Raw genomic sequence first — 9476 nt, 5'->3', positions numbered from 1 at the left:
GAATCTTGTTGAGCACCACCCCAGATAAATTTGGCATCAGCTTTTAACAACTCTTGGCATGGCCTGGCTTTGATACAAAAGTCTTTGATAAAATGACAGTAATAAGAACACAATCTGAGGAAGCTTCTCACATCTCTAATATTTTAAGAAATAGGAAATTCCATTACAGCTCTCACCTTTTCTGGGTCTGGCCGCACTCCTTCGTTTGACACAAGGTGCCCGAATATTTTGATTTCTTTTATTCCAAAGAGGCACTTTCTTGGATTAAGTTTCAGTCCGGCTTGTTGGAGCCACTTAAGAATGGCCCTCAGTCTTTTTATGTGTTCATCAAATGTCTCTGAGAACACTATAATGTCATCTAAATAACAAAGATACATTGTCCATTTCAGGTGCCTTAGAAGATTATCCATCATTTGTTCAAAAGTTGTTGGTGCATTATACAAACCAAATGGCATTAACTTAAACTCATACAAGCCCTCAGGGGTGATGAATGCAGTTTTCTCACGATCAGCCTCATCTACTTCGATTTGCCAGTATCCCGAGTACATGTCCATGGTTGAGAAAAACTGGGCCCCCTTCATACAATCTAGTGTATCGTCAATTTGTGGAAGAGGGTAAACGTCATTTTTGGTTATCTTATTAAGCTTCCTGTAATCAATACAAAAGCGCCAACTGCCATCCTTCTTCCTCGCGAGAACCACTGGTGATGACCATGGGCTCTGCGAAGGCTAAATGATGTCATTCATCATCATTTTCTCTACCTCGTCACAAATAATTTGACGTTCCATTGCTGACACACAGTATGCTCTCTGGCTTATTCGTTGATGGTCTCCAGTTCTAATCCAGTGCTTCACCATTGATTTGTCTAATTTGCTCTTCACCTGTGGATTGAAGCATTCAGAAAACTCTTGAAGAATGGCAAGTAGCTTCTTCTGTCGTTCCTTAGTGAGGTCTGGTGATAGTCGAGCTAGAAGATCTTGTCTTGTAGTGGTAGCACTAATTTCGCCCACAGACTTGGCATAGGAGGTTTCTATGATGCCTAGCTGTTCTGCAATTAACAGCTCAGTGTTTGTTATGCACATGTGTCTTGGAAGGATCTGCGGTTCTCGGCAACAGTTAACTATCCCCAATTCACTGGATCTGTTCTTAAATGAGACGACAGAGGCTGGGATGACCAAGTTATTCTTCAATGATATGTTCTCTCACATTCCACTACAAGATCCATGGGTTGATGCATGGCATGATACATGACAGCTACCTTTCTAGCACTGACTGCAGGAATGATCACTTTGTACAGCACACATAGTCTCCACACACTCGAATGTGCATCTTCCTGTCCACAGTATCTCATCTTGTCTAGCATAATCTTCGAGCGACTACAATCTATAATTGCTTGAGAAGCTTTCAAAAAGTCCCATCCAAGAATGATGTCATGACTACAGTCTTGTAAGATGATGAATTCTAAGGGCTGTGTATGGCCACTTATACCCGCACGAATGACACATCTTCCTGTAGGTTTTACATATTTCCCATTAGCCAACTTCAGCAGAGATGTTTTGTTGTTGACGAATACAGTTTTCTGCAACTGGCGACGGTACTTCTCTGAAATGAATGAATATGATACTCCAGACATTTTGGGCTGGTCGGCCATCCATGAGGCTATCGATGTAGTTTCCTATCATTTTTGTAGTGATTGACGGCAGAGGATTTTTCTCTTCGGAGGCTGTATCTCCAAGGAAGGTTGCACCCTTTAGTTTTCCAGGTTGCAGCTGCTACGTGATCGGCTGGAGCTTCTAATTGGCGATGGAGACCTTGATCGGCATGTTGGGGAACGTCCTCTCCATCGGCTTGCTTGCGGCGATGGTGACCTACGTCATCTTGCATCCACATCTTCGTCGTCCCAGAGTTGGTGTCGGCTAAGATCGGTCTGCTGTCTTCTGCTGCAGGCATCATCAAATATCCGCCGCCTCACTCAACAATAGCGCACTACATGTCCCGGTCGTCCGCAGTGGAAACATATGGTTGGTTATCCTGGGTCCTCCAGACATCAGTCTTATTTGGTGCCCAAACAGGTTCCTCATGCGGCATTGTACCTTCGCCTGGGTCTCGATTTTTTTACAGTTTTAAAAGGAAATGAAGGACGAGAGATTTTTGCAATCTAAGTGCCTTCTGAACTTCCTCTCTCACTATCTGACAAAGAACACTTGTGGAAGCAGTTTCTTCCTCCATCACAGACATCGAAACGAGGTTTGGAAGCCGTCCAAACTTCTTGCGTATAATTCTATTTTGATGCATTGTCTCAATATACTGGCACCATTTTATGAAGTCGTCTGTTGTCGAAACCACCTTCAGGAGTAGGGCTTGATACATGTCCTCAGTAACACCCTTCATGAGTGTGCAACCTTATTTTCCTCCTCCATTTGAGGATCCACTATTTTACACAGCCCAAGACGTCTTGAATGTAGGATGATGTAACTTCTCCTGGACGCTGTGCCCTGCACTTTAATTTACCTTCAGCCCTGCTCTTCTGTCATTATGTGTTGCTGAAATACTTGCGCAGTTCCGCCTGGAATACTTGCCAGCTCGTGAACTTCTCCTCGTTGTTCTCATGTCATTGCTTGGCAGTGCCCTCCAAGTAGAAAAATACATTAGCCAACACACAGTGTCATCCCATTTGTTAAATTTGGCTATATGTTCATATATCTTCAGCCACTTGTTTGGATCTTGGCCATCGTCACCAGAGAACCCGGAAGGATGCCTCATTTAGTGGCACACCATTTCTGTCATCGTAACGTCCTCTTCTTCTTCTGTCTCCGGTAGACTGCAATCTGTTGAATATGGCTTAAACTCAGTTTTCTCGCCACATAAATGGCAGCTCTGTTGTGGCCTGATGGGAGCCACTGTGTCAACGATAATGTGCGCTCTCACAAGTTCCAATATCCAGTACCTCCACCATAATAATGTCACGTAGAAGATGGTGTAATTAGGTGAATGATGAACACTAACTTAACGAAGATTTATTTAGCACATGTACATACAAGAGCATGGAGCGAACTGCCTCAGGCCAGAACACATGCAGTATATATACAGCTACAGAACATTCCAGTACAATGAATCTTGCCATTTGTGGATACTTCTACAATGTACTCGAACTGAATATAGAAATTAAAATTGTACAGTCCAGGTGAGTTTTGAACTCACGACCTTCAATGCAGCAGTTTAGTATCATATCCACTACACCATGGTGCTACTCAGCTTCTTCTGTGACAATATCATTACTAAAGTTATGAATACTACTGTGCTATGATTATGTTTTGTGTGGCTTGTAAATCTGTTACTGTCTTTTCTTGTATACATTCTACGCTATTTTGTAATCAGAAGTGATTTGGGCTATGTTCTACTTTTTGCTGATGCATACAGTGTGACATTACAATGATCAAAGAATTCAGATACACTGAAACTAATTACTATTTTCATAAAAATCTGATGATGGGAATGTTTGTGCATGTTAATGCAATACGAAAACTCAGACAGTAGTCAGGAGTTACTTAAGTCAGAATGAGATTTTCACTCTGCAGCGGAGGGTGCACTGGTGTGAAACTTCTTGGCAGATTAAAACTGTGTGCCGGACCTTTGCTTGGGTAGCTCAGGTGGTAGAGCACTTGCCCGCGAAAGGCAAAGGTCCCGAGTTCGAGCCTCGGTCCGGCACACAGTTTTAATCTGCCAGGAAGTTTCATATCAGCGCACACTCCGATGCAGAGTGAAAATCTCATTCTGGAAACATCCCCCAGGCTGTGGCTAAGCCATGTCTCCGCAATATTCTTTCTTTCACGAGTGCTAGTCCTGCTAGGTTCGCAGGAGAGCTTCTGTAAAGTTTGGAGTTTGGAAGGTAGGAGACGAGGTACTGGCAGAAGTAAAGCTGTGAGGACGGGCATGAGTCGTGCTTTGGTAGCTCAGATAGTAGAGCACTTGACCACGAAAGGCAAAGGATCAGAGTTCGAGTCTCGGTCCAGCACATAGTTTTAATCTGCCAGGAAGTTTCAGTTACTTAAGTCGCACTTTACTTTTGCTCAGTAATACAGCAAAATTTCACAACAATTAAAAAATTTAAAAATGCTGATGACCTTGTGGTAGGAGTGCTGTGTTGTCCAAACAAGACACAACCAGGTCAAAAGCACCACAGGTGCAAAGAAGTGAGCTACTGACTGTGCTATAGACTTACCACCTGTGTGAGTTTCACCAGTGCCACGGGTGGCGCTGAAGATGAAGATCGACTCTGCCTTGGCCAATTGCCGGCTGAGTATATCTGCCAATGACCAGACGACAACCGACAGAAGCCTACTTGGAAGATAGAAAAGCTGCTCTCCCCACTTGGTCACGGAGCATCATCCTGGGCTGACTTAGGCAGGGAATGTTGTTTAGTGGACTCTTAGAAGTGAACAGACAGTTGTTGTAAATTGCGTTTGCTATGTACTGCGAAGTTTGCCTACAATTATTTGCACTTAGCCACTGAGGGCCTTTTTTTTGTTGCAGATTTTCTCATTCAGCTACTCCAAAAACAAGTAAACCTTTTAACTAATTTGTGTGACTTTGTTACCAATTTGTTGGAGTGTTGCAGAACCTTCATTCTATCCTGTTTCCTGACCCAGGGGCATAGCTGTGTAGTAGTGGCAGGGAGAAATTGTCTTAGCGGTGTACTGCTCCAAAAGCTGTTTCACGAACCCACGAGCTCAGCCTACTGTAACAACAGTGGCAGCTCGGCCTCCACAGCAATTGCGACAAGGCCTTTACTAACTGGCGGCGAGGGTTTACAAAAATGGGTGAATTAGTGACGTGTGTCCGTGCCCGGTAGCTGAGTGGTCAGCACGACAGACTGTCAATCCTAAGGGCCCGGGTTCAATTCCCAGCTGGGTCGGAGATTTTCTCCGCTCAGGGACTGGGTATTGTGTTGTCCTAATCATCATCATTTCATCCCCATCGACGCGCAAGTCGCCGAAGTGGCGTCAAATCGAAAGACTTGCACCAGGCGAGTGGTCTACCCGACGGGAGGCCCTCGTCACACGACATTTTTAATTAGTGAAGTATTTGTGTTACAGAACCTTCCTGAATTTGGGAAGTAATTTACGTTACATTATAAATGTTTCCATGTGTCAATATAATTTGATATCTTGCTGTGATATGGTTCATGATCAAACTTACACTACACTGAGTACTGATAATTAATGAGTATTCTTGTGACTATTTTGATGAACTATTTCTGTGTTGTGATTTGTTCACTTAATAGTTTTGTCCACGACAACCCTTGTTCTAGGAAACAAACTGTTATACTAATTTATCTACTATATACAATATGCAGTAACTGTTACATGCTACCAAATTATACTATGATGATTGCTAATTAATCAAACTAAAAGTAGTAAAACTTTTATTACAATATCCCACTGATTGAACATTAGTACCACATACACAACAGAATGAGGAAAGCACAGACTGATATACATGTTGCCAACCAGGAATTTGTGAGATTTTATAGATAACTGAAATCTGCCACAAGGTATTCTCATAAGATATGGCAGTCATTATTATGCTGTCTGGGTTAGTCTATTGTTTTGTGGTATTCTAGTCATAGGAAATAAACGTTCTGATTAGAGGCACGATTTTATGGAAACTGTGGTGTCACTGCCAGACACCACACTTGCTAGGTGATAGCCTTTAAATCGGCCGAGGTCCATTAGTATACGTCAGACCCGCGTGTCACCACTATCAGTGATTGCAGACCGAGCGCCGCCACACGGCAGGTGTAGTCTAGAGAGACTCCCTAGCACTCGCCCCAGTTGTAAAGCCGACTTTGCTAGCGATGGTTCACTGTCTACATACGCTCTCATTTGCCGAGACGACAATTTAGCATAGCCTTCAGCTCCGTCATTTGCTACGACCTAGCAAAGCCCATATTCAGTTACTATAATCTGAACAGTTAATATTGTGAATCATGTACCGTCAAGAGCGATGTCCATCATTAATGGATTAAAGTTAAGTACCAAACTAATTATGTCCACTTTCTGAATTCTAATTCCTTGTCATGTTCCAGACCTCACACCAGCCTGCATGAGCTAAAACACATGCATTTCGGCCTCCTCTAGTAACACGGTGTTGGCTCTTCTGCCAACACAACAGAACCCTACCTGTAAGCAGATACCAAACTGATATTTTTGAAGTTACTTGCACATTTACACGCTTTTCTAATTATTATGTTCAAGCAAACTTTCGTTAAACTGCAATTATACTTTATGTGGTGTCAGAACATTTTGTCATGCATTTGGGTTGTAATTTAATGATTATTATGATTATGTTCTAATGAGATTAAGTTATGCGAAGACAGGAGGGTCAGACTTCCTGTTTCTACTGCCATGCTTTAGTTATGATGTTATGACTAATGATCAATCTTATGGAAGAACATAAGAGTTATTGCTGGTACATAACAGCTTTTACTTATTATTCTGTGTATACTTTGAAGTGTTTGTTTGGAAGAAAAACTTAAGTACAAAGTCGGGCCATATATCTAGTGAAAATCTTGTAAGAATTGAAATATTAAGGATGTGTAATAGCCAATTAATGCATTTTTTTACAGTTTAAATTACAAGTAGCAAGTAGCAAGTCAAGTATAGATTTAGAAATAGCTGCTAATCATATTTTCACTGACATTAATAAATTACTTAAAGCAAATTCATTGTCATTAAACTTTGAGAAGACCCACTATATGCAGTTCAGAACCTGTAAGAGATTTCCTTCCAGCATGTGTATAACATATGAAGCCATGCAGATCGAAGAGGTTGACAGTGTTAAATTTCTGGGATTACAGCTCAATAACAAATTCGGTTGGGAAGGGCATAACACAGAATTTCTTAAGCGCCTACACAAGCCTGCATTTGCAGTGAGAATGAAGTCAGATGTAGGAGCTTTAAATATACATATAAAAAAAAACTTGCATAATTTGCTTACCTTTATTCTCTCATGTCATATGGGATCATATTCCGGGGCAACTCATCAAACCAAACAAAAGTTTTTAGGGTGCAAAAGCATGTGATAAGAATCATTTGTGAAGTAAATTCAAGAACATCATGTAGAAACCTGTTCAAGGAACTTTGTATTCTAACCACTGCTTCTCAGTATGTTTATTCCTTATGAAATTTGTTGCAAATAATACATCTTTATCTCCAACCAACAGCTCAATACATAGTATCAATAAGGTTAGGTATTTCGTGTATGATAAATTTATTAATAGTGCATAACAATGTTTCATTCTACGTTAATTCTGTAAATATTAGCTGTTCCAGTTTACCGCATTGTATTCACACATTTCGACAAACTCCAGACAAATGATTGAGGTAGTAAGTATTATATTCAAATGTTTTTATGTTATACTTTCTGATATGTTCCACACCCTTGAGAATCATCTCATTCTTTTGGGCCTATGAAACGAAAACTGAATCTAATCTTATCAGTCACCAAGTATTTTCGTATTATGTAGACAGTAGTACTTAACTGCACTTTGTAATTTTTTGTAACGTTTAGGAACCTTAACTCTTTCTAATTCTTCTTCATCTGCTACATGTATACTGTGGCAGAATCTCATGCCTAAATTTTTTGTATGAAATTCTAGACGTATGCATTACATAAAGAGACTAGCATAGAACTCGATTCTTATATCAAATGTAGTTTTAGATACCAAACTGCAGGTAATGTAAAATTAATGTTTGAAAAACTCTAGAAAAATAACATAATGAAGGTTCTTTTTAATGGTATACTCCATAATGTATTAAGAAACAAGGTAAACTAAAACATACAACTTCTAAATGGGTTCTTGTGAAAATGTTAGCAGTTGAAATAATAATCAACAAATTTATAGTTATTTGCAACTACTTGTTTACAAACTGCATTTTTCAAAATTTCACACAGAAAATTAACTTTCGCCAAAATTTGATTTATGTCAAACTTTTATTCTTTCTTCAAAGTGTGATATTGTACTTGAATGACTAGTAAACATTTACATTAATAAATTTACAGTGAAAGGTTAAGTAACGAGTCTGCCTTGTTACAGTTCTATTTATGCCTCAGCAACTGCCCTTGTCAACTGAGCACAATTTCAAGTTCATCGCAGTTATGGACAGGGAAAGGTCTAGATCATGTTTGTACTCATCAGTACACAATATTTGTTGATCAGTAGTACCTTCTGTCTTGGACTTGAGAGTGATGAGTGCTATTGGAAGCAATAAAAAGTGCAAAAACCTAGGATCTATTTATTATACAAGAAAAGTTAAGTAATCAGTTACTTTCTAGGTACTATCCAATGAAATTGAGCCTCCTGGTGATATTCATTGGCTTGTTGTTCCAAATAAATCATCATCTATTTTCAAACTTAATTTTACCAAACTCACAATGTGGCTTGCTTTTTAAACTTTAACCAGTATGTCAAATAATAATAATAATAATAATAATAATAGATCAGTCACGTGGCATGAGTCACTGATCCGCAGGGCCGCATCACAAATGCAATCTCCAGTGTCTGGCTTATGTTGTCATATACGGGAATCATTAAAGTTTTGAACACAGCAGACCCTAGCCTTGTTGATGTTATAAAGATAGCTGTCTTCTGAAGTAACACTGGCAGCACAAAGAGCACTTGATGACAGTTTAAACATTTCTGGTATTCATGAAAAACAGCTTTGTTTTATAGACAGGTAACAAATGACACTAGCCCGTCATCCCAGATCACGTAAGAAGCAGATTGCCCAATCGCTTGGTCTAGCAGGCAACCCTTGTCAGGGAACGACCACCAGGCGGCAACAGCGTCACACCCTTAGTTGTGGCACCAACCACTAGATGGCACTCCGTTCTGTGAAATATGTGGCAACATGGTCCGAACGCGTGCAGCTTTCCACCATTTGGCGTCTGTGAAGTACAGCTGTTTCTGACATACCGGTGGTAGTGGATCTAGTCGTCATGCCGAGGGCCTGTGAGTATATCAACTGTGGAAGGAGTTGATGGACAAATCTTGAGCTAAAAATGTTCAGATTTCCCGTCAAAGATAAAGAAAGGTCACGGGAGTGGATTTTAAATTCAGGTAAATCAATAGATTAGTTACGAGTAAGAATTAATAAAGAGCCCTAAGCATTCGATCCTATCTAAATTTTGTCGATCTTGTATTCTGATATAATGTGGCAGCCCTTCCTGTACAAGAATCATAACATATAATTTTTAAATGAAATCTTTGCTGCCATTTGGACTTTTTTAAACTGTTTATTCACTTCACTATCGTAATTTTGGCTGTAGAGGCATTTTTGTGTGCAATGTGAAAACTGAAACAAATATAAGATATGGATAACAAAATGCAAAGCGTAGTGTGGTAACATTTGGTAAACAATTTAAGAAGCATTACCTTACAAGACCTTTCCCTTGGTACTTGAAAATGGCTCTAG

Source organism: Schistocerca piceifrons, chromosome 5 (genome assembly GCF_021461385.2).
Source record: "Schistocerca piceifrons isolate TAMUIC-IGC-003096 chromosome 5, iqSchPice1.1, whole genome shotgun sequence".
NCBI classification, from domain to species: Eukaryota; Metazoa; Arthropoda; class Insecta; order Orthoptera; family Acrididae; genus Schistocerca; species Schistocerca piceifrons.
Note: the sequence above shows the minus strand (reverse complement) of the source record.